Source organism: Lissotriton helveticus, chromosome 1_2 (assembly GCF_964261635.1).
Source record: "Lissotriton helveticus chromosome 1_2, aLisHel1.1, whole genome shotgun sequence".
Lineage (NCBI taxonomy): Eukaryota > Metazoa > Chordata > Amphibia > Caudata > Salamandridae > Lissotriton > Lissotriton helveticus.
In genome coordinates, this window is record NC_136058.1 from 6956175 (window position 1) to 6981737 (window position 25563).

Below are 25563 nucleotides of genomic sequence, written 5' to 3' on the forward strand. Positions count from 1 at the left end.
GAAACATTAGCACTGCTTTAAACCACTGACATGCTCACCCATCTTCCTTCTTTTGGCCTCTCTAGTAACTTTTTAAGGTCTTAACTTGTAGCAGTTTTCATCCATACGAAAAAAAAACAAGCACTGGTAAAGCCAATAGGCTTGGTGTTGGCTGCCTGCCTTTTGGTTTTGTTAATACTACTGAGACGTGTTTTGACCTTCGTGGTTGGACTGGGGACAAAGTTTCGATGGAAAGTCTTCCTCAGAAGGCTGAGGACTTATGGAGGACACTTGGGCGTTCCTAATCATGTATCTTGGAACTGCATCTTGGACAGAACAGGGTCCTGGAAGTAGATAGGGGATCAAGTGACTACCCTTATGTGAGATCCTTAGTATCTTTTTCCTTTTATTTAAAAAAAAAAAGGGATGATGTATCTCGTTTGCGATTTTCTCCAAGGCTCTCGTTTTTACTTTGGTGCTGATGCAGAGAGGGCTGTTAATTCCCACTATAGCGTGGACGGTTTACACAAGTCGAATGTCTTTAGTTTTCCGTATTTCCTAGTTAAAAAAATTCCAAAGCAACACTCCAGGACATCAAAAGAAACATTAGAACTGCTTTAAACCACTGACATGCTCACCCATATCTTCCTTCTTTTGGCCTCTCTAGTAACTTTTCATAGTCTTAACTTGTAGCAGTTTTCATCCATACGCAATAAAAAGCACTGGCAAAGCCAATAGGCTTGGTGCTGGCCGCCTGCCTTTTGGTTTGTTAATACATTTTCCTTCTGGTTTTTGTAAAACTATCTTTTAGGGAGCTGCCAGGCTCTCATCGATATACATCAAAAAATGTCTCAAAGCAAAAACTATTTTGGCATTCAAGCTCCTTGTGAATGTGCAGAATGCCATCACTCACAGCGAAGTTAGCCAATGGCTCTAGTGGCTGACCCTCTGCATGCTCTAGTGGGCAAATGAAATATGTTAATGGCACAACAACAGACTGAAGGTGAAGGGGGGCATTTTTTTTTGTAAAATCAAAAGGTCTTCTTGGCTGATGCCAGAGCTAAAAAGAATAGCAGCACAGCTCAACTACTCTGACACTCAAACGAGTGTTTACTTTAAAAACGATGTAAGTTTGTCATCTGTTTTGGCCCTATTCCTGCACCTGTAAGCTCTAACAGGTAACAGAATGCAATGGAAATAACCTGAAACAGTAGTTACATCCTTGGAAGTGAACTGTTACTGCTTTGTGATGTGGAGTTTGTAGTGAACTTCCACACTAATGTCGAGAATAAAATGGTTTCAAATGTACCCTTTTCAACACAAAATGGAGTTCAGGCTCCTTGAAAACAATATCAGTCAGATATATTCCACGATTCACACTGCCGGCCCACATGCTTTAAACCAAAAGCACTAGGCTTGTCCCATATGAGGCACTCTTGACATATACCTGGTTAGGGTGGTAGAATCCGCAGGATCACCTGTAGCATGGTACTGGTAAAGTGTAAAATAGGGGTGGGCGGAAGTTGTGGAGTTTAATTACGTGGAATTCCGCTGAGTAACATAAAAACTCAGCTAGATTCCATGGAGTTCTGAGAACGGGCAGAATGCGCCACGTCGTACTGCTTGCTCTGATCTTTAATCGAAAGGAGCTTGCAACGAGCTGGAAAACCAGTGTAAACTGCACAACACAGCGTGCCAGAGGGCGCTGCTTCTTTCTGTTGCTCTAGTAGATTTTCTTCTCGAGCGGCAGCTTTCTCAATGTGAACGGTCACAACCTTCTGCGAATGCCAGCGTTGAAAAATCTCACCGGGAGGCATTCCAATGCCTAAAAAAAAAAAAGAAGATACGCACATTTTCACTCCTGCTCGTCAACTTATTGTTGGTGAGCAGTGCGCAAGAAAAAAATGTTGCCAAGTGGCGGTCGGAGGAGTTTTGCAGAAACTCCACATTGCAAGTGGAACAGAGTGGGCAAAACTCGGAACGGCATGAGCGGAGAGGAATTTATTGCCCACCCCAAGTGTAAACTCCACACCTCTAAACAACTGTGCAATTATCAGTTAATATACACCGAATGTCAAATAACCATGCAGATTTGATTTTTCCAGGTTATAATATGCATACATTTCTCAGCAATTCCAGACTGGTGCAGAACAGAGGACAGGAGAAGGGTGCCAGTGAAAGTAGAGGTTGGAGTCAGACAGGTCCGAGATATTAATGTCCCTGTGCCGTAGCAGAGGGCTGGGCAGGGGCCGGGGGTGCGCTTGTGCCTGCCCCCTCTGTCGCACAATAGTTTTTAGTTCAAATATATGTTTCGGTAAATTATTGTAACAGGGAAAATAACTTAACGCAACATACATTACAGGATGTTCTTAAATTGACCTGCAGGTTTATACAACCAGAAATATACAACATTCTGATTCGCAATGTACCAGAACCCAACAAATGAAAACTTTACATTAATATACTGCAGTTATACTCTTACGATATAGCAACAATCTAACAGACTCTTAGAACATAGCAGCAATTAAACAGACTCTTAGAAAGAAATTGACCACGGAGACTGGGCCTTCCAGACGAAGACAAAAACATATAAATGAATATTGCTTGGCAGCATTTGTAAGGCTGACACATTTAGTGGTGCTTTTCGGCTACGCTTGTCACATACAAGTCAGGGGGAAAAGGTACAGCAAAGCAGATCATTTTTTGATACAATTATGCAGAAAATGCCATATAGCTGTGATTCCTTGAGATCACCAATTTAAAATTAAATAATATACACCTACAAGGAGCATCAATGTACAGATACGTCAAAAATGTTTACACCATTATCAATCAACCAAAACTCTTAACCTGAAGAATTTATAAACACTTTTGAAAGCTGGCTTATCTTCAAAATCGTTATTCCAAACGGAAAACAAAGGCAGATGCGTCGCCAAAAACAGAGTGTATTCTCAATAAGATGTACTTTGCTTACTAATTAATGAACAGGAGCACTTTCAATCACATTCCCAAGGGCAGGGCTTCATTAAAGTGAAAGGAAAATTGGAACAACAACAAAGAAAATCATCCCTTATATTTCTTCACCTAACTTTGTATTCTCGAAGGAGTGGGAAGACAGAGCCCCACACTCTACTTTTTAGGTCTCGCACTTGGCGACGCATGTCGCCAGCGAGACCTATTGTTGCTGTTTTCACTCCCAAGTGGTACAGACCGGTGCACGAGCCGACCAGGGTCTGTGGACACGCTTACGTAGGCCGGCCGAAAGCACAGACATAGACCCACAGACACAGACACCCCCCCCCCCCCCGAAACCGGAAGTTCGGGAGTGTGCACGCTCACTGCTTGTTTTTATGCTTAGCAAGATCATTTTCTTGTTAACAGAACCCAAGCATGCCAGTGTGATTCACGCTACTTTGTTACGTGTCCTAATTTCGTGGCGAAAACGAACGTAGACATTTCTGAGCAAGGGTGCATTTTGCAGAAAAGAACATCAACTTTATTTTTTACAGAGTTTACCTTTTGCACAAGTATTTTTGTACTGTTAATGGTCTACGAACATCAAGTGTCACCAAAGAACCGATTTTCATGCTGATGTAGTTTTTCATAGACCTTTGAGGGGATTAAAAAATCATGGCACCCACACCACTTGTAAGAACACTTAGAGTCTGACGTGTACGAAAGAGCCAGGTTAAACACACATTTTTGTACTGTGATGTGCCAAGCTGCTCCCTTTGCGGTTGAAGGGGTGCGCACAGCCCTCGTGCCTCAAAGGGACAGGCTGAAAACCTGCCTCACATATATCATTGGAATCATGTCATTCAGCTTGTTTCTCCTTGCGAGCTGTAGCGAAGGCTGGGGTTATGGCTTGCATGAGACGGCACAATGCCTATTTTGAGTGACTGCCCCTATTTTATTTTATCTGTTCTTGTTTCTCGTCTGTTTCTGCAACGTGCACATTTGTAATTTTCTCCTCATGTAACAAACTTGGCTCTATTGTGAAGAGCTCTGACACCTTTGGGTAAAGCCCGCGCTATATAAACACGCATTAAATAAATAAATATATTTCATTTGGTTTTAATTACAGCCCCATACGTAATTAAAACAAAGCAGGCAAACTGTGAATGGCTCCGAGAGAGAATGTAGCGCCTCCTTCCACCTACGGCTGAGCCCACATTCCGGAAGTGGTCCTTCATGAACGGGTTCCACTTTTGCAAATCCAATACGCCCTTCTTTGAGGAGGCAGTGTGGCATCATTGGTTTACTAACGCTATGGTGACCGGTAAGCACTGACAGAGGTGGGCGAGCGCGAGCCACTGAAAGCTCGAGCCAGGTTCGAGCTCCTGTTGGTACCTCGCGCCCATGAGGAGCCAAGTTTTCATCTGGCTGCTGCTCGCCACCCTCACTCCACCCAGGCTGTGGCAAGAGCCGCCATCTTTGGAGCGGGAAACCGGGTTCGAGTTTCAGCGTCGCTCTACATCCCGTGAGTCTGTCTGGGCACATGCCCTTGCCTATAAAGAATGCATGTGACCTTGTGCAATGCAAATGGCCCTCACGTAAAGTTCTTCAATACAGTGAAGTCAAGTTCGAGCTATATAAAAACTACAGAAATTGTGCAAAGAGGTAAGGCCAACTATCCACACAAGAAAAAGCAGATATACAAAGTCAAACCACCTAGATAAACTGCGGAATCCCAGCGTTAAATTGTGTGATATTAGTCAATTTTTTACTTCACCAAAACTCCTTTTTTCTTCCTTATGGTGTAAGAAGGAACTTTCAAATATACGAGTTCAGATTACCTGCAGTACAAAACCTATTATGTTTCATGTATCAGACTATAATGTGGCTCTATTATAAATATTTAGGACCACGTACTGAGTTTACATGAACTTGTAAAAAGTACTTCTCAGTGCACTGCCATCATGTGCTGTTTTAATGTCAAATCTTCCACATGTTAAACAAGCATTTACAATGCAACGGTTTCGCCTTTGGAAATGTTAAAGCTATTTGCAATGTAAATGACAATGCCATTTATTTATCTGTTTTCAAAACCAACACATGAATACAAATGTTGTCATTTACAATGCCAATAGCTCAAACTTTTCCAAAGGCGAAACCGTTGCATTGTAAATGCTTGTTCTTAATCGCTTCAATGCCTTCGGAACCAGAAACAGAAACGGACACCTCTTATTTTGTGCAAACCTTTTATTGTTTCTTTTGCTTTGTGCGCTGTGCCGCCATGAAGCGTTTCGGCCTATGCAGGCCTTGAGCACATGACGCGCCTACAGGACTATATATATGTGGATTTGTGAATATGAATATATATATATATATATATATATATATATATATATATATATATATATTGCCACAGCTTCTTCTCTCCACTTCTTACGGATCAAAGGACACGGCACAGCAGCAGTAGTTTTTAGCGTTTTTATTATTTACACACCAGTGCAAACATAACGTGCAACAAAAAAGGACGGTCTATGCGTTTCGGCTCCTGCCTTCAACTGGACCATAGAGTCCCTAGGTCTAGACCTGATTTAAATAGTGTATAGTAAGTGTAAGTACCCTCTACCATTTCCATGGTCATCTTGACCAACCCGCCCAGCAGTATACACATGGCTAATACATGTTCAGGGTATATACACAAAACTATGTACAATCAATGTAAAGTACTCTACTGCATGTTCATTTCTAGTAATTTTTTGGAAAATAAAGTATTTACAACATCTCTCTTTATATATATATTCCAAAACAAATTTTCCAATAGCAACGCTCTCAGAAATCCAAACGTCACGCACTAGATCAAAGTCCAAGGGTGTTTATTACACCTACAACATGTTTCGGCTTTGACAAGCCTTGATGACGTCGTTGTTTTGGAATTTGAATTCTGGCGTGCTCCGCCGGAGTGCGCGCCACCTCCCACGGGGCCACAATCAGTCCAGACGGAGCAACTTTGGTAAATATATATATATATATATATATATATATATATATATATAGATATATCTCAAGCAAATTTCCCTCCAAAAGAAGAAAGGAGTCTGCACTCACGATATGGCCATGGAAATCCTTTTATTTAAATCAAGTCACCAGCTGTAATTACCCGATGCATTTCGGTCTCATCTGACCTTGTTCACAAGTAACGGCACTCTTATTTAAATGACACCAAAGTTCTATTCCATATTTAATGAGCGCCCCCTTGTGGTTATCCTCGTGGGTTGAAGTGCATGATGGTCTTCGTAGTGTTAAACCGTTTTTTAGCCCCAGTGGGCCACATAAAATACTTTTGAAAGGTAGCGGCCCCAATATCGTTCTATTTCACAGCTCCGTAACATACGGGCTATATAGATCCAAGCCGCGGTGACTCACGGCGGCTCCTCTGCCATGTGTCGCTTCACGACTCTCCTCCAAAAGCGGTCCTCAAAGGTAGTAATGGAGCACTTGCTGGTGGTGCAGAATTGCGGCCGGACCATGCCGCTATACATCAATATATAAAACTATATTCAACAATATAACATTATCAGGTGTCCAACATACCTACCTGTAATGATATCTACGGGATATCTCATACCGCCAGGTGAAAAGATCCATAGGACAGCCCTCACACCTCCATGCAACCACACAAGGTGCATCTCCGATTCTGTCTCTAACAATATCTATAGGGTACCTCTCACATCCCCATGTAACAATATAGACACAGCATCACTTCTACATGTGTCAGAAGGCATCTCTCATTCCTGAATGTAACAATATGGATAGGGTATCTCTCATACCTGTCTGCAATAACATCACCATATATGAATATCAACAGGGAGTTTCTCATACTGGCATGTAACAATGTCGACAGGCCATGTGGCATGCAACAACATGTTTACGACATCTCTCACAGTGGCATGTAAGAATATCAACAAGACATCTCTCATACCCACACGTAACAATATCTACAGGGCATCTGTCGCAACTGCATTCGACGTTAGTAGGAGGGAGGCTCTCATACCAGTTACGTAACAATAACAAAATCGCATCTCTCATACCCATATGCAAGAATATACCCCAGCATCTTTCATACAAATGAAAGGGCATCACTCATACGGCCAAGTAGCAATTTCAATCGGGCGTGTCTAATACACACTTGTAGCAATACCAAAAGTGCATCTCATACTCACACACAACAGCTTCAAAGGGCATCTGTCATATCCGCCTACAACAATAAAGGAAGGGTATGTCGCGTACCTGACATTCGCGGCCAGTGCAGGTAAGAGTGGTGAGGCAGGGCAAAGGGGGGAGTCGACAGACAACAGAATGTGGAAAATAAAATGTAAAAAATAAATAAAACCACTTACTTGGAGTCGGCGATGCGGCCGAGTGGTAAGTAGTTTTATTTCTTTTTTTAATTTCTTTTTTCCTATTCTGTCATCTGTTGACTTCCTCCCCCACCACACCCCACAGCTCTCACCTGCACCGGTCGCGACTGGTACCCGCAAGTAAAAACAGGAACATGGCATCTTTCGTACCAATATGCAAAAGTATCATCAATGCATCTTTCAAGAGGGCATGCAACAATTTCAAAAGGGCACCACTCTTACCCACAAGCATACATTTCAGCAGGGTGTGTCTCAAACCCACATGTAACAATATCACTCAGTCATCTCATCCTCACACACAACAGGGAATCTGGCAGATGCTCATACAACAATACAAGAAGGGCATCTCTCAGACATGCATTCAAACATATTTAGAGGGCATATCTGCTCACACACCATCTTGCATCTCACATTGGCACTCGCAAGAAAATCAGGTCATCTCTCGCCCCTTGCAGAAAACTTACAAGGTCACCTTTCACTCCCATGTCCCTCAGAAATACCCGAAGTAGCTCGGGAAAGGTGACTCACTAACAATTGACATACAACGCTCAGCCCAGAGATATGACCCAACACACACACACGAGAAACATTTAAACCTGCAGTAGCACCAGCCAGCATCAATCATTCTCACTGTAAAGCAGCACTTGTCAGGCTCTAAACGCGTGTCTGGGGGGTGTTTACGATGAAGAGACTGAAGGGCTCCGACATTGGCTGTTTTTGTCTGCCAGAGATAAGAGCCACCCCTCTCAGCAGACAGGATACCGGAGACTCTAGGTAGCGCCTGGCAGGTAGTGCCTCCAGGAAGGAGCCCCAGACGTAGGCGCGTTTGTTCGCCATGCGAGTTGCCGTTAATCAGATTTCCTACTAAAGAGTCTAAATTTACAGTTAACAGCTGGCAGGGTATATGCACATTCGAGGGCTGGCTTCTGTTTCGCTTCACAAGAGAGATCGAGAATAAAACTCTTTACCTCTCTCCTGGTAAGGAACAAGCTCTATTCTCCAGTCAACATACGAATTTTCAGGACTTCCCATTTCATGACTTTCGAAGGTGTACAACAGAGGACTGAAGGGAGAGACAAGCAGAAATCCTCTCTCGGTTAAGAGGTAACCAAAATACTGGATTAATGTAAATTCAGCCTTCAGTATTTGACTGACGAGGGCTTGCTGTGATTGAAGCAGGCTGACAATCGTTTTTACAGTCATCTGGAGCAGGTCTGGTAGTTTTGAGACTCGTTATGAAAGGCATAAACATAAGTAAATGAATGTGGGGAACGGACGGCGGGAGGGGGCGGGAGTGGACACGGACGGCGGGAGGGGGCGGGAGTGGACACGGACGGCGGGAGGGGGCGGGAGTGGACACGGACGGCGGGAGGGGGCGGGAGGGGGCGGGAGTGGACACGGACGGCGGGAGGGGGCGGGAGTGGACACGGACGGCGGGAGGGGGCGGGAGTGGACACGGACGGCGGGAGCGGGAGTGGACACGGACGGCGGGAGGGGGCGGGAGTGGACACGGACGGCGGGAGGGGGCGGGAGAGGACACGGACGGCGGGAGAGGACACGGACGGCGGGAGGGGGCGGGAGAGGACACAGACGGCGGGAGGGGGCGGGAGAGGACACGGACGGCGGGAAACGTGCACAGGACAGCGAGGGGGGGGCGGAAAGGCACACGGAGGGGGCGGGAATGGACAGACTTTCAGTGAAAGGGGAGGGAACGGGGAAAAACGTAACTCCGCCCTGGGAAAAAATCTTGGGAACGCCCCCGAATCTGGTCCGGCCTTGACGGACAGATCTCTGTTCCAATGGTTAGCCTCCATTTATGGAGCTAGCCAATGGGACAGGGGGGCGTATTCCATTTTCCTTACTGAAATCAAGAGATTTCTCTGGAGGCGGAGCTAAGAGCTCCGCCCTCCAGCGAAACCTAAAAATACGTTATATCTTACGTGGTTTGTTGTGTGATTTATATAGTAAACATTTTCAGGGCTCGGCTCGTGCACGGCCTCTAAGAGTCAGATTATTGGCTCGGATGTTCTTGTTAATTTGTGGGCTCGTCTGCCCTCTAATGGACGCATCATTGTGATTGGTAACGAGAGGGGCTGTCCCTTTCATGCCCTCTTATTCTTATAAATTGCATATATGGTGCAAAATGCAAAAGACATTCCCGCCTTTACTTTTGGTTGACTTGTGGCCAAGCGACTTGTGGCTTTGACGTCACATTCTGTTGATTTTGCGCATGAGTCTTTACTATTTCGGCAAGTTGCGTATAAGCAGGCGAACATTTGATTTTTTACTTGCATCCCTCCCCCAGTGGCTTACCCCTTTAATACCCTAAACATAAATTGTTTTAACTCATGACGGGAATGATGTCTTGGGCCTCCGAACAGCAAACCAGAGCAGCACAGCGTGAGCAATAGTAAAATGTTGTCAAAATGTTATGTTTTTCAAGTCTTTGTTGTCCTGTTGAATAGAAGGGTCATTGGTCAGACTCACCTCTGCCTCCTGCGAGTGATCAGAGATGGTGCGGTGAGCTCTAGTTACCATAAATCTGACGACGGCCCTAATGTGATTAAGGAAAATGGCACAATTCCCTGGTTAGACAGTACGAAAAAAAGGAGTTTGCTGTGTAGTGGGCCCCATATCACGCCCCGGTGCCACTGTATCTGCTACACTGCTGACAGCTGCGCCTCTGCTGGACGCACTCTTTGCACTGTACTGTGGCAATCCTTATAAGACCAGGCGTTGGGAACGAGAAGGCAGATGATAAAACTGCACCTGCTCTGTTTATAATAACTACGTGTCCTTATAAATCAGTCAAAGGGGCGGACTCGGGAAGCATTCCTGCAGCAGGGTGGACCCCGCCCACCCACCGGGAGTATCCACGTCTCCATATACAGTAAAAAGCGCGGCCGGGTGGGAAGCTGGCGCCGAGCACGAAGTAGGGCCTCCCTCTGAGAAACAGAGCAGGCCTCGATCGAAGGCCGGGCCTTCCAAACAGATTTTGGCGCCTCTCCTTGAACTTGAAACAGTACCCCATGGGAAAGCTTCAACGCTGACCATTGGCTACCCCTAGTAGGGCGAGCCGGCGTCTGTATTAGTCGGGGCTATATTGTTGTTTTTTTTTACCCATCTGACCCGGCACATCCAGAAACTTTAGTACATATATATATATAAATCTCTGTTTGAGGGGATCGATTGAACATAGAGGGAGGCACATTTTCATGTTTCAGTGCACAAAAAGTAAACAGTCTGTTGCAGAAAGCAATCTAGTGGAGGCGGGTGTAAAAGTTGCATTTGGAGTCCTTTACTGCCTCACCTTCTTTGTTTTCCATTTTGGAGATCACTGTCAATTAATGCATTCTGTGCCTGACGGTCGAAGTGTAGTCCTACCTCAATGTTTGGAAATATCCTGGTTCTTGGATCATCTGGTCATAGTACCTTGAAGAAGGCTAGAGAAGGCAACTCTGACCGCTTCACCACACCGGCGAGCTAAGGGAAGTAGAATGAACCTCAAACATATAGAGGTCATTGTCCCTAGTCTCTTCAGCACCTATAATGTCTCCAAAATGCTCACAGCTCTAGGCCGATATGTGAAAAATAAGAGTATGCTATCTCAGTTTCCATTTCATCAGACACCATTGCGGAGATCAAGAACACACCCAGGACATGAACATGCTAAGACAGCCACATTACCCAAGCCTGATGGTGATTTCTAGGCCATCCACCCCACCTTTAGGCCTTGCTATTGAAATTTCGACTAGGCGCATGCTTAGTACATGGTAAGGTCGCAGGACTCGCAGCGCCCAATTGTGGTCTCGGACTATTGACCTTTAGTTTTTTAGTTTTTTTTTTCCTTTCTCTCTCATATTTGCCTTACCCTCAAAATGGGCGATTCCGAACCACCTTGCACGGCATGTAGTCGTGAACCATTTTATTGGTGGCAGGGATGTCCCAAAAACAAAGGTGCTTACTTTGACTCCATCTAGGTATATTCCAACCTGCAGGACCTTTATCGTAACTAGGCTGGGCCCGGTCCAAGGAGTGTTAATGGCATAATCATAGGACCCGGGGAGAAAATAAATAAATAAATAAAATAAAAAAAACCTGAACTAGCTCCAATTGATCAGCAGGTCCCAAAAAGCCAAGTTACGTTTACTGCATGATCTTTTGAGGTCAACTTTAGATGTTTCATATAGAGATGAAAGCCACCCAGAGTGTGATGGGGGTGTTTTCTCTACCCAGTGTATACAAATTTGCCTCCTTGCCAGTAAAATTGCATAGAAAAGAAAATGTTTCGCCTTGCCTGTGATGTTATCTTCCAGCCCAAAGATGACAAGTGGTAGAGTTATTGCCAAAGATGTATTGCTAATGACAAGCTCAGCTCGTCATGGAGTGCCCATTCATTTCAATGGAAATCTAGCATAAATCCCTGACATGCCTTAGCATCCAAGTGGTTAACCACTTCGATGCTAAGGCATGTCAGGGATTTATGCTAGATTTCCATTGAAATGAATGGGCACTCCATGACGAGCTGACCTTGTCATTAGCATCCAAGTTTAAGGATAGAGTTTAAGGTGTTCTTCACTTCTTCCTAAAATCTTGCAATGTCAGGACACTCTAGGAACATGTGAACATCACAGGCTCCTACAAAGTTACACTTATTACATTTTTTGTCTGGGAGAAATTTGGAAAGTTTCAACGGTGTTATGTATGCACGATGAGCTGAGAAGAGATGATTTCGTCTTAGCCATGAGGGCTTCACAATTTTATAAAGTAGCTCGAAGGAGTTTAGCCACTTCTCCTCACATTGGTGACCCGTCACTTCCCCCCATAACTCATCTGGAAGGTGGAACTCCCCCTCAGTTTCCTCCAACAACTGCCAGTACCATGCAGCTACTTCTCTCCCTCCCGTTGGTCGTTCCACTAACCGCTGCTCCAGTATGCTAGTCTTCCCAATGTGGGCATCTATGCGGCCCTGGGATCTCACCCAGCTTTCCAGTTGGATGTATTTAAATCTGGAAAGCCCAGGGCCAACTTGATCGTATAACTCATCCCAGGCTAATAATGATCCTTCTTTAAGTAACTGACCCCATCTTATGATGCCCCTTTGTTCTATTATGGAAGACAGGCTGTCTCTCAGACATAATGGTAAACCAGGTGAGTCCCAGATTGGAGAGTAGTTAGAATAATAGGACAAACCTAGTTTTTTCCTAATGCTAAGCCAGATTTTGGCCCATGACTGTAAGATTTAAAGTTTGATGTTTTTAAAGAATTTCTGGCTTCCAAATTTGAACATGAAACCATCCACTGCAAGATTCGCCCCCATCAGCATTGCTCTGTACATCGACTCTGTAGGAAGATTAGATGGCATTTTTAGAAGCATTCTAGAATGTGACATCTGGAAGGCCTATGCATAATACAATAAATCCGGCAAAGCAAGGCCCCCCTTCTCTCTTCTTCTTCTCAACTTTTTCCATGCTATTCTAGTGGATTTGTAGTTCCAAATGAAGGAGTTAATTTCTCTCTGACAATTTTCGATCGTTTTGAGTTCAAAAGCCATGGGGATAGCATTAAAGATAAAGGTGAATTTTGGAAGAATACACATTTTGACTAGATTTACCCTACCCATTATGGAGAGAGGCAGATGAGTCCAAGATTTTAAAAGTTTTTTGCTCTCCCTGTATATTCTATCCAAAGTGGTTTGTCCAATGCTGCCCACTTCTTGGGTAATTCTAATCCCTAGATAGCGCATGGACGTTGAAATATTTACCCCAAGCTGTAGGTTTGGTAGATTCCATGCCATTATCTCGTTTTTACTCGAATTGATGTCATAACCCGAGATATGACCAAATTCTTGAGCCCGTTGAATGACGACTGGAAGTGCTTTAACTGGATCGGATGTAAAAACCAGGATGTCGTCTGCGTAGAGCGCTACCCGCTTTTCCCATTCTCCGAAGCTAAAAGATGGAATATTAGCCTCCTCCCGTAAAAGCTGGGCAAACGGTTCAATATATAGATTAAATAGGAGAGGGGAAAGCGGGCAGCCCTGCCTTGTACCTCTAGTTATGTTGAAGGATTCCGTCAGGGCCCCGTTGACCAGCAACCTGGCCATAGGGGCACCGTAAAGTTGTTTTATAGTTCTACGAAAACCTTTTCCACAGTTGAATTTTTTAAGTACGTCATTTAGATAGAGCCAATTGACTATATCAAACACTTTAGTTGCGTCTAACGTTAAAGTAGCTAAAGGTAGAGAAAAGGCGGTGGCAATGTCAATGGCCCCTATCGGTTCGTGTGTTAAATCTGCTAGTTGTCGACCCCTAATAAATCCTTTTTGATCTGAATGGACTATAGTACCAATGACACTAGCCAATCTTGTTGAAATAATTGTTGTGAATATTTTATAATCATTATTAAGTAATGATATTGGTCTATATGACCCGCACTCAAGGGGGGATTTCCATGGTTTCGGGAGAAGTACAATTATACCTTTAGTTTTTGTTAGGTGAAGATAAAGGAGGCCTAACCTTTGATAGTGGCAAGGCCACTATCCTTGCTGGGCACTGACCCCAGTTCTTGCTTGCCTTAGCCCTTAATGCGGGAAGATGGAATACATCCCGGCTTGGACACTGGCAAGGCCACCAGCCTTATCGGGCATCAGGCTAATCCCCAAGTCCCATACTTTTAGTCATCATTGTGAAAAGTTGGAATAGGCCTAGGCTTTAAACATAGCAACCAGCCTCACTGGGCACTGCGCTGAATTGCCCTTGGCACTCACAGTGAAAAACTGGAATGGACAACGGCTTTGAACGTGGCAAAGTCACTGCCAACCATGGCTTCAGAGCTCAGCCCGGGGCGGTCAGAGCAAGCGGAATGCGGGGCAAGGTGGGACCAATTACAACTTTGTTTTATTTTTTGCAGTACGCCATTCTTGAACTTAAAACATGCTCCTTCACATTAAACAATGGCAGCCGCACCTTTTGTTTACTAATCTGGACCTGCATTTCCAGACACACGGGTCCCCAAACAAACACACATATACACGTGCATGTGCACCACAGGTGTTTTTTTTCTGTGTCTTGGTTTTCCACATGTGCAATACGATCCTTTTTTCTATTATTCCACTTACGCACCACAAGGTGAGCTTTAGTTTTTGCCATATTATCATGTGCTGAGGTCACATGGTTCCTCTTACTTTTGTCCATTTAACTCAGGCAAGCACGGAGGCAGTACTTCCTACATTGACCTGGATGAGACGCGCTGCCGCCATAGAAGAGGTAAGGGGACCCTGTATTAGCGGCACATATCGTTTTTAGGTTGAGCCTAGAGCAGCGCGCATGCGCGGTTTGCTCGACTTTTAGTAAGGGGCTTCAGAAAGCTGCCCAAGCTCACTACACGCTCGTGCTTGTGTTTTTTTTCTTTCTTACATGCTAATGGGCTTTGCGTGCATCTTTCAAATAAAGACAGCATGCAATTGGGCAAAGGCGGGTGCATGTCCTGCCTTTGGTCCGCCCACGGCCTATTGGTGTCGGTTACCCACACAGGCCACATCTGTTTTCAATTATTGTGCCCAGACACGGGCGTGATAATTGAAAACAGATCGCTCGTTGTGGCGCACGCGCGTACCACTCGCGAGCTTGTATTTCTGGTTATGTAACTACTTTTTGTTTGAGCCTATAATTGTCAAAGCAGTACAAGGAATTGTAGGAGACGCCGCATCTCAGATTTCACACTGCTCCCTGGGCTTGGTTTGCTGAATATCAATCATTTCACGATCTCTCTGTTCAGACACCTTCTTGTTCTTCATCGCTGTGTGTGTGTGTTTTTCCCCCAGGCTCGGGCAGCTGTGCTTGGAACCTGCAGCCTACCTGGGAGACGGGCTTGCAGCTGCAGGCGCGGCGCAAGGCCTCTGCTTGCATAAGCACCGGGGTCCCAGCGGAGGCCAGGAATTGCTTAATAAACACAACCAGCTCAGCAGCCTCGGCACCGTTTCCCGCGGCCGGGAATACGTTTGTGAGGGGCTAAAAATAGGCTTGCAATTTGCATTTTAACAGTTGTGCGCCATGAAAGGATGGTGCATTCTGCAAGATTGGCACAAGCATAAAATGTAATAGGCAGGAATATGTGACAGGGCAATTTTCATCTCATGGAACACGAAGCGCACAGGCGAACCGCAATTTTTCTGGCCTTGGCCAGGTACATAACATAACGAAGATTGTTCTCCTTTTTAATGCAGTTGCTGAACTTGTCTTTTGTCTATACCTTTAATGTGTTAATTACCCATCTCCATGGATGTGGATAGCATATGTGCAGCAGGTCATCATGCTCTGTCACACACATGCTGCTGTTCTGCTGGTGGCATTACACCAGTGTGTCATATTGATTCTTGCATTGGGGAATTGTAAATGTATTTCAAGTATTCAAGGCGTCAATAATTCTGATCATTGTAAAGAGCAACCCTGTTCATATACTTTCTTTATTTTAGATTGACTGGCAGGCTATCAGCAGGATTAGTTTGAAGGAGAAATACGTTTTATAATGCTGAATAATAGACGGCCGTACATGTCCATAATTCAAGTCTATCCCCAATGCACCCCGCACATCATGGGTGCTTTTCCTTACATTCTCACGCAAATATTTTTAGGCGTTCTCCCACCCTTACAACAGTTCCTTTGCAGTTGCCTTAGCCATTATTGTGGTGTCATCCAGAAGGGATTGTTTAAAAAAATTCTTATGGAACTTATTGAGGAGACTTAGTAATCACCTATCATTTGTACAGCGCTTGTATCCAAAGTAGTTTACATTACATTGAATTGTTTTTCATTTTTACCAGCCTCTGAAGACTGTAACCGCAATAGGTTTCGCATTTACAAGAGTTTGAGCTATTGTCTTTGTAAATGACAATGCTTTTTATTTATGTTTTGAAAACCTGCAAGCGGTGCGTAAACACGCACTTTGTACTTACAGTCCTAGCTTACGAGAAGCAAGGCTGGCAGTAAAAGAGGTGCTGTTACTGCCAGCCTTGCTTCTCATAAGCAATGACTAGAAGTTAAAAGTGTGTGCTTACGCACTGCTTGCAGATTTGCAAAACACATTAATAAAAGGCATTGTCATTTATAATGCCAATAGCTCAAACTCTAGCGAATGCGAGATTGCATTGCAAATGCTTTTTCTTTTAGTTTTGCAGTATGGCTTAATGCGCTGCAAGAGAAATCTACTTTTGAACAACAGGATTTCCCATATGCTGGTATCTTTCATAGATTCCAAGTTTGAATAATTCCTGTGACAAGTTGGGAGTCCATGGTAAAATGTCTTACGTAATAGTATGAACATATACATTTAATGAGATAATGTGACAACATATCCCAATGCATTGTAAGTTGATTGACCAGCAAAGGTCATTTCTCTCACAGTTTAACAGCATAAATGTGAAAAGAACTAAAAGCTTTAGTCTCACAGGGTAGGATGAAGGATCTATAGCAGATACTAGTGCTGTAGAACTGTATTAACAGGTAAATAACGTCTTGTTCTTCACATTTAATCTTTAACAGATTCACAGTTGTGAATAAGAACAGCAAGCAGGACAAGCAGGACAAAGTACCAGAAAGGAAGGCACGAGGTCCAGCATACAGGAGAGACCTTTTGAAAATCACAGCTGTCTTCCATGCTAACCTTGGAGTTAAATGTATAAATCGCTGTTTGTGAGAACTTATTTGATATTCACCATGTAGGCACCTAGCAGATAAATAATTAAAGACATCACTGCCAAACACTTTGAATTGTAAGGCCCCCATGGACCTTGCAGTGTAGTTTTCCTTTTTAAGCTGGGTGAGTTTGTCATCCACCGGCGCTCCAAACAGTGTCTCCCCATTGAATGGGGTGCTAAGAATGTTGTGCTGCTGAACCTCTTGTTTGAAACCGGAGATCCTGAGCCAGGCTGGCCTTCTTCCAGTGATTCCCAACATCATCAGCCTGCTGGATGTGTCTGCTCCATCCAAGGCTGTTTTGAGGCAAGCGTTCGCCACATTCTTCCCCTCCTCAACGAGGTGTGAGGCTCGGTGTTGGTACTCCTGTGGGAGGTGCTTCATCAGCTGCCCAATTTGATCCAGGATTTGATACTGATGCCTATTAAGTAGGACGTTAGAGTTCGCCATGCGCCAATGCATTGCTGCATTCCTTTCTATTTTTCTCCCAGTTAGGTCCATCCTCCTGCTTTCCTTGTCTGGCGGTGGCCCAGATGTCGTCGGCACATTTGCCCTCTTCCTTGCGGTCGCCGTGATAATGGAGTCCGCCAGGACTGTCCCTCTGATGTACGGGGGATCTTTCGTGGAGTGTTTGTATTTCTTCTCCACCTCTGCGTCACGGACCTGCATGTCGCCGGTTCCTTGAACACCTCCTTCCCCTGAGCCATGACACTTTCAAGCATTGGGAGATACTGGCTCCCGGTCTGCGTGGGGAGTAGAGTCTCCAATAGGAAGTCAGACTTTTGTTTTTCTTCGTCATGTTTGGCTCCAAAAGCCGTAGCCAAGTTATGGATCACCATATTGTACGCCCCAATGTCGTCTGGCGGCGAAGGCCTCGAAGAGCACGTGTCTACGCCCTCTTCTGGACTTTCGGTGTCGAGGTCCTGCCATTCCAGGTCCTGCGTCCCCGAGGATGCCGACCCGAGGCACGTCCTTTGGTCGTCGTCGCCCTCCTCCTCATAGTAGAAGTCTTCATCCTCTTGATGTTCTAGAGTTTCAGGGCTTTTCTGCGGCTCTTTGGCCTCGAAATCCTCCTCCTCTTCTTCTACTTCGACAATAACCGTCGGTGTTTTCTACGGAACCGTGAACTGTTTGAGGCGTTCGTCGAACTCCTTCTATCTTTGTAAGATGCTATCCATTTCGGCCTCGAGCCGTTTTTTCTTTCTTCCCAGTTCGGCGGCCTGTTCGGCGTCGGACTGTTCGGCTGGTCTCTTTGCCGAGTATTTCGGCGTCGAAATGGGCCTCGTCTCCTTTGTCGACGTCGAGGCGACCTTTGGGGGTTTCTCTTTCAAAGTCGAACGTTTCTTTTCGGGGACGTGCTTCGACGACCTTGGCTTTTCGCGGACCTTCGCCGCCTGGGAGTCCTTCTCGACGGATCCGCTGGGCTCTCTGTCCTTGGATGCAGCTGCGGCCAACGAGGTTTTCGGCGCCAGTGCTCCCTTCGAGGACTTCGACTCAGTTTTTCGAGAGTGATTCAGACCTTCGATGGTCTGTCGGGGCTTTTGGGGTCGACAACTCTCCTACCTCTTTAGAAGTTTTCTTATCGGTCTCTATGACCGTGTAGCCGTCGTCTTCCCCAGCGAAGTTGTCTTCCTCGTCGGTCGAGAGTCCCAGATCTCAAAGGGATGGTGATTGGCCCTTCCCCTGCATGGTGTAGTTGGCAATAATCTGTCGCTCTCTGACGCGGAGAATCTTCGGTGTGAAGGCCAAGCAAGCGTTGCAGTCCTTGCTCTCGTGGTCGGCCGGTAAGCAGAGGTTGCAAACCGGGTGCTGGTCCTTCTGCACGTACTTGTGGTGGCAGTTACGGCAGAATTTGAAAGGGGTGTCCTTTTCTTGCGCTCAGGGGGCCCCTTGTATGCGCATTCTCCGTTGGACGTCGAAGTTCTCGAAGTTCTCCTTCTTCTTCTTTGTCGTCCCGGTTTCTATATGTTCTTCTTCGTTGTCTTCTCAGTCTTTTCCTGCAAAATTCGACTCTTCTGTGTCTTTTCCTGTCCAAAACTCTGGAGCCTCTCGGGAACGATACAGACCCAACGGCAGAAAAAAGGATCTGAAGATGGCGCCCAAGGGTGGGAGCTTCCGCAGGAAGCGTGCCGACGTCACGGAAGGACACCAAAAGATGGGACGTCGATGCCCACCTGGGCTACGGAAAAAAAAAAAAAGAAAAGAAAAGACTACGATTCCGGACCCAACCACTAGACCGCGGAATAATGCACAGCATAGTGAATCCAGAAAGATTCACGCTGCAAAACCCTCCACTGAAGTATGCTGGCCACCGCCATATATTCACTCAGATCAAACATCGAAACAAGCGAAACCAATGGGGCAAAGGATTATGGCCCATTCAGTGCGACCATAAGCCTATGGTAGCATCCCTGTGTTGTGGGCACACCTCAGGTTCATGTGAAACAAGACTCCACATAGGTTGATTCAAACAGTTTATTCACTGATCATCATTCTACTTCATGATAGTTTTCAATTTCATGTCATTATCAGTCTTCGACATTCATAACTCCTTTATATTAGAAAATGCAAACTTGCTCCAATGCATTTCGGGCTCATCTGCCCTTCATCTGGGAGCTCTATAACGTAAAGATATAGCACTAAGTGTCTGTGTACAAACAAACAAAGATAAACTCGAAAATAACTAGTGAAAGCGTTCGACGTAGCAAGCAGGTAGGGAAGGGTGAGGGGCACCCACGGATGGTCGGCATCTAAATGTAAATGTGCTCGCTTGGAGGTAACGTGATGATAGTGACTGGTAAATAGGACGTGATTGTGGTGAATGGTACAAAAAGAAAATCTGTGGTAAGTGGGTAATGAATATCTTAAGAAATATACAATATTTCAAATAACTTAAGGCTGTGCGCCCCCCACCTATTTTTAGGTCGAGCAGACCTAAAAAGCATGCAAAGCATGCTTTTGTCTGCAAAAGATCTTTTGCTGGCGTGTCTGGGGGAATGTGAGACGGTGTACAAGCACGAGCCTCTGCCGTCTCCGATTTGCCCTCGAGGGCGCGCACGTCGCCGTGCACATCCCCTGCCTGTGATTCTCACCTAAACACGCAGTCAGGCACACACGCAGGCAGGCACACACACACAGACGCAGGCACATACAAGCGCACGCACACACAGCCACACACGCACATGCACCCCCCCCCACACACACAGCCACGCACGCACCCCCACCACTCACGGGCGCGCACACACACACACACACAGATACAACCCCCCCCTCCCACTCACCCTTTCTGCCTCGTCCGTGTCCCTCTCTCCCTCGGCAGCCATTGGGTGTGTCTCGGCGTGGGAGCTCCACAGTGCTGGTGGTCACTCGGGACGGGACCCGGGACTTCAGCTGCCTTAGCGCCGGGGCTCCCTCTCCAGCAAAAAGCGCGCATGCGCGGGCAGCCCCCGCCCTCAGTCGCAGCCCAGTCCTGAGAGCTGCTTTCGGTTTCGCTGTAACTCTGTCTGATAATATTACATTAAATCCACGTACACTGTACGGTTTACGTACGTGGTATTTTTGTACATAGATTTTCCGTTTGTTCTGTTGACAGACACCCGTAGACCCGTTAAGAACTTTTGGTTTCAATGTTCAGGACTGATAAAAATATGTTGGGTGTCCGAACTTTTTCTATATTTCTTTTCAAAGGAATGAGAAGATATCCGTGCATCTCCCAACCTCTGATGAGTCTGGCATTACCCAAGAACTTTGTTTTTCTTTTTTTTGCAGTTTTATATAGCACGAATTGCTTATTGGAGCACTTTAAAAGAGCACCAGTTACACTACCCAAGAGGCAAATCCATTTGGTTTCATTTTTTTAGGCACGGTGAGATTAAGTGACTTGCCCAGAATCACAGCATGTTGAACCAGGTGGGCGGGGTAATGCCGGTGCTCAGCAGCATTTGCAATGCAATAGGTCTCGCATTATTAAAGTTTGTGCTATTGGCATTGCTAAATAATGCAACACCAATAGCTTAAACTTTAATAATGCGAGACCTATTGCATTGCAAATGCTTGTTTTGATTGCAAAGGATTATGGCACACGGAGATAAAAAAAATGTTGGAAAGCACCCTAGCAGTCCAGCATGTGAACATCTGAAATGAGGGCATCAGAAGTGATGTAGCAAGGAAATGGGCTGAAGTAAAAGACATTACAAAGGAACTTTAGAAAGCAGCAAAAACCATCTTCTCATGGGAAGACACTCTGCCAGGCCTGGGCGTAGTTCGCTGAGTTTTGTTACGTTGAACTCTGCGAAGTGACAAAAAAAACTGCAAAGTTCCCGAAGTGGCGGAATGCAGTGCGAACTGCTGTTCGCACTGGTTTTTCTGCCGCTTGGGTGAAAATTCTACATGTTCTGCAGCTCGCAAACTTACTATTCACGAGCAGGGAGAAACCCCCGCTGGACTAAACAGAGTGGAGTTTTCTGAACTCCGCGAGCTCCGCGGAGCGCAGACTAATGAAAACTCTGCCAATTCAGCAACCTGAGTTCACCGCCCAGGTCTGACTATAACTGCCAAGCTTTATAAAATCAGTTGCTCGCCTGACCAGTGCAGAGTCCATAATGTCAGCAAGCCATTAAATATTGCAGCTTATGAAGTAAATGCTACTATCTCCCATCAATCTTATTTTTCACAAAGACTTTTACCTTGGGTGGAGTAAAGAATCAGTAGGCAACATCTGCATTTGAATACATAAAGTGCAGTTTACACACAGACTCCCGTCACTGATGCTGGAAACCAACTTAAGTTGCATCTGATGTTGCAAGTTATTCCCGAGCTGTGCGCAGAAACAATACTTGAAACCTGCTCATAAAATGGGAGCTCCCAATCCCTACAAATAACTAACTGGTGTTTGATAGATATCTAATATGGTTTTACATGGTGTGAGAGTTCATCAAATTTTCACGGGACGGTTTACGGTCAAGATGAAATCCTTCCTACTGAATGAACCTCGTCAGTGGGGAGTGCCTCGCTGTTTTAGTGGAATTGTAATGTGAAATCTTCAAACAAGGACTACTGATACAGCGTGTGCCTTACTTAACCAGGTTCTTGAGGAGTCAAGAGATACGCTAAGCATTATGCTAAGTGGCCTAAAATTGGACTCGCCTTAGGCAGACTACCAGTTGATTACATTTCTGCTGCAAATATCACCTTACATCTATAACTGTGCTTCTGAGGGAGATACATGATGCGCCTGGTGTAGCCCTCTGAACGTAACAACTTTACGTGAACGTTAGAAACATGTCCCACTTTATAACTGAAATGCACGAAAATAGATTTGGACACATTTCCATAACAACCAATCAACATATGCGAGGCCCTACTACGCAGTTAAAACCGTAAACAGGAATTCAGATTTTCATGCATTTAGTCATCGGTTTCCTACGAGGCTAGTTCAGTCTGATAACTAGAAATAAGTAACGTTTGAATTTAATAGAAGTGAAAAACAATTCTCAATGTAAAAACATTCTTGGAGGACCAACTGTACACAAGATTCTAAAAAACTGCAAAGCACACAGCTAACAGAGCATTGATTTTGCAATAAATACAAAACATTCATTTCCTACTTCTTTTAACTCACAGCAATTAATTAATCCACAAACCAATGACGTGTCAATCTTTAAAGCCATATTTGTGACTCTAAACTGAAAGCAGTTCATTCAATGTTTATTTCGGAAGGTTAGTCCATAAAACATGCAAATATAAAAACAGGCCATTATTGCAATACATATTAAAAAAAATAAAACAGGTTATCAATAAGATCAATCCGTTGTTAAAATCATCATAAAACGTTTAAACTCCCTAATCTAAGAATCTAGAATGCTTAAAACAAAGTACATCTTGTACATAAGATGTGAAGGAATAGGAGATCATGCTAATATACTTATTCTAAGACAGTTGTCTTGTTAAAAAGCACTGCTTGCCTTAGTTCCTAGGTTCCCACAAAGCAAGGGCTTTCACAGCAAATCCCCGTTTTATCTAGTTTAATAGTAGTTTTTCAAAAGGAAGGTGCACCAGGAAAAAAGGACTTAATTTCACACAATTGAATCCATCATTTTCTTTTATTTATTCAAAAATATTGCACAAAGAATTATTTTAAAAATCAGCCAACGCATTTCCTGGATGCCTAGGAACTTCATCAGGGCTTGAAATATAGTGTAGCATATTCACAATATATATCTATCTCACAACACAGATCGCGGGATACGCTGTGACCACACTTGCTGACATGAATGCAATGTAGGAGTATAGCTCCTTGTGTGATTAAGGCAGGGCATCCTGCCGAAACGCGTAACAGAATATAAAAATAACCTGAAATCAGTGATGTCATTTGAGATGTCATCAGTGATGTCATTTGAGATGTCATCAGTGATGTCATTTCAGATATCAGTGATGTCATCAGTGATGTCATTTGAGATGTCATCAGTGATGTCATCAGTGATGTCACTGACCATGTCATGAATGATGTAATATGTGACATGATCAGCAGTGGATTGCGGGTGCGCGATATATAGTTAGTGCAACTAACTATATATGCGAATTTCAATGGTTTTGTGTGAGTAAAATAAGGTTTTGTAAATGCTAATTCCTAACTATATATGGTCTATAACCTATGGTTTTTTCAGTGAATTTTCAAGGTTTTGTAAATGCTAATTCCTAACTATATATGGTCTATAACCTATGGTTTTTTCAGTGAATTTCAATGGTTTTTTAATAGCAAATATCAAAAGCTGTAAAATGTATTCTTCTTTTAAAGGAAAAATATATTTTATATGTATTTAATATAATTTTTTTATGTATATAAATTTTTTGAGGGAACGAATTTATCAACTATCATGCTGAAGAAGAGTGTGGGGAAAAAAAACCAAAGAGGAAGACTAAGAGGAAAGAACAATCAGTTCAAAAATACAATTGCTTTAAAGCATGAAGTGCTTTTCCACACATTTACATTTAAATAACCCATATTAGAACATACAAAATATCTACAGAGGAGACGGTGTACATTGAATTTTAGACTCTTCATTGGTACCTACATGTTGGTACTTACATCACCCACACAACACAACAGCTCTATACAGAGCTACCCTACCTCAAAGCACTCTAAAATATTATTTTAATATTTCCCTTGGTTTTCCCCTTGTTACGCCTTCCGGAACGCTACCCGGTGCGCGGACCGGGCGCTAACCGTGCGAAAATTTGGGGAAAAAAAAGGTGTTTTTTTTTACATATATGGGCCTCCTCAGCCACCCTCAGAAAACCTAGGGGGTCAGGATATGTCTCCCGTGCCCCCTTATACCCATTCCCAACATTGTTTATGCTCCATCTTGTGACTAAATTCGTCCGAAACACAAGATGGCGGACTCCCGTTACGCTACCGGTGAGCTACCCGGTTCGCGTACCGGGTAGCGCTTCCACCGCGAAAAATCGAAAAAAAATTGATTTTATTTTTTTGCCCCGCGGGGCCCTTTAATAGCCCCCACATCAATCCTAGGGGTCAGGAGGGGTCTACCTTGCCCCCTTTCATTCATTTCCCCCTTCGTTTATTTCCACCTCTTGTCTCTCGATCCTACCGAGAGACAAGATGGCGGCCGCTCCGGACTGTTTAGAATGTTGACAGTCACCGGAGAGCCAATCCGCTTCTCCTCGCGAAGTTCCGTTACGCGTCTGGTACGCGAACCGGGGCGCTAACCGGGACGCTGTCACAGATATATATATTTTTTTGAACGTTAATTTCTCAAAATCCACTGGAGCACATATCTTGAGACCTAGCAAAGGCACATCGGGCAAACAGTCTCTACAATTTTCCCAAGTTTCATAGAAATCCATTCAGCCGTTCGAGCTAAAAGTGAGTCCAACCGCCCTATGGAAAACTCAATGTTAAAAACACGTTTTGGGACCCCCCTTTTTTCTCGGCCCCCGCTTGACGAAACCCCCCCCAAACTTTCAGAGGATGCTCATAAACAAAATGTGCCATTTTCCTGAAAATTTCAGCCAATTCCGTCCATCAACGCCAAAGTTATTCAACATAGAATTTTCAGAAATCCTTATTCAAAAAAATCCTAACCATATATACACCTACTGGCGACCGCCAGTAGGATATATATATATATATATATATATATATATATATATATATATATATATATATATATATATATATATATATATGAAGACGAAGCTCCTCCTCAGCTCGCTCTGCGCTCGCAGACACCGCCTCCACGCCTGCAAAAGAATGAGGACCGGACCAACAGAGTCAGCAAGATGGTATTTTTTATTTAAGAACAGAACCAGCGACGCGTTTCGAGCAAAAAGCCCTTGGTCACGCTGCAACATGTTTTAAATCATTATGCTTTTTTATAGGTTGATGCAGTGATGTTGACACCGCCCCCGGGTGGCGTCCACCATAATCATGTGACATATAGTAAACAGTGAAAACACACTATCGCCAATATACTGTTCCATTTGCTGGTATAAGCACA

General features: G+C 44.4%; 1 protein-coding gene across 1 annotated transcript in view; it reads right to left on the reverse strand.

Moving 5' to 3' along the window:
* EEIG2 (EEIG family member 2) overlaps nt 1–25563 on the reverse strand; it is a 494462-nt gene that overhangs the window by 325310 nt on the left and 143589 nt on the right. The window lies entirely within an intron of this gene.